We start from the raw sequence: 1,382 nt of genomic DNA, 5'->3' as shown, positions 1-1,382 counted from the left end.
AATCGTTGGGTCAGGAAATCTATAATGAATCGAATCGCCATGATGGATGTGATTTACACCCCTAACCGCTACCCAAGGACCGAATAACTGAGTCACCGCCGTTTCAGACCACAGGTGTGGGCTTTGTAAGGCCACTCCATGTGAAGGCACAGAATTCCATGACCAAGGCATACATAGCAGTGTTCACTTGCGCTGTAACCAGAGCTGTGCACGTAAGCTGCTTGTATCCAGGATCTTGTTCTTTCAGTCATGACCCAAAGCTCATGAACATAGATGAGAATAGGAACATAGATCGACAGGTAAATCCAGAGATTTGCTTTTTGGCTCAGCTCTCTCTTCACCACAACAGGCCGGTACTGCGCACGCTTTACAGCCGATGCAGCACCAATCCCCTTATTGATCTCCCGCTCCCCAAGATACTTTAACTCCTCCACTATAGGCGGTACATCCTCCCTAACCCGAAGAAAGGCACTCTACCTTTTTCCGGCTCAAGACTTTGGTCTTGGATTTGGAGGCACTGATCCTCATCCCGGGCCGCTTCACACTCGGCTGTTAACCGCTCCAGTAAGAGCTGTAGATCACGCCCTGATGAAGCCAACAGAACCACATCATCTGTGAATAACAGAGACGCAATCTTAAGGACACCAACAAGAGCCAGCTTTTTTAGCCGAGGATCAGAACGCCAAGGTCGCTGCCCTCGAATTCCACCCATCACACATTGCACCCGGCCCCTTTGGCTCTTTCTACAGGTGGTGAGCCCATTGGAAGGGGGCAGAAATCAACTACAAAAACTGAAATGAGATTTGAATCTAAAAAAAATCCATCCATCTTCTCTGGCTCATCAGTCAGTGTCACTGTGGGGCTGGTGCCTACCTCCAGCACTCTGTCTCTGCCTTCACATATGGAATGATGCCCTCAAGCTTCCTTCTCTGGTTGCTGAAACCACACAGGTTTAAGTAATGACAAGGAAAAGAAATCCTTAACCAACTCTCCATAGAAAGTTTTAATGACAATTCTGAGTAAACCTTCATAACTTTTCTGTAGCTTATTGGTCTAACAAAACGTTATCCAAATGGTAATGATTACTTTAAGTTTGCGCTATAACAGAAAAGGTCATTCCTAATCCTACAAACATGAAAATTTGAAATGCAAATAAGAGAATGTCCTTCTCAGAGTTTCTATCTTTCCCTTTTCCTGGCAATATATTGGACTCTTGCTTCAGGGTCTGAGTTGAATTGCTGCCTGATGACCCCTCTCTTCTGTTTACTTGTTATTGGGGCATTTCTTGAAAATTGGTCAGAAGGGTTAAATATGACTAAATGTACGATTACCTAAATATACTTTTATGCCTCAGTTTTGTCTTTTCTCATAGGATTTTACTA

This window comes from Cyprinodon variegatus, unplaced genomic scaffold (genome assembly GCF_000732505.1).
Source record: "Cyprinodon variegatus isolate N-32 unplaced genomic scaffold, C_variegatus-1.0 Scaffold2102, whole genome shotgun sequence".
NCBI classification, from domain to species: domain Eukaryota; kingdom Metazoa; phylum Chordata; class Actinopteri; order Cyprinodontiformes; family Cyprinodontidae; genus Cyprinodon; species Cyprinodon variegatus.
The sequence above is the reverse complement of the archived record's forward strand: the minus strand, read 5'-3'. Positions refer to the sequence as shown.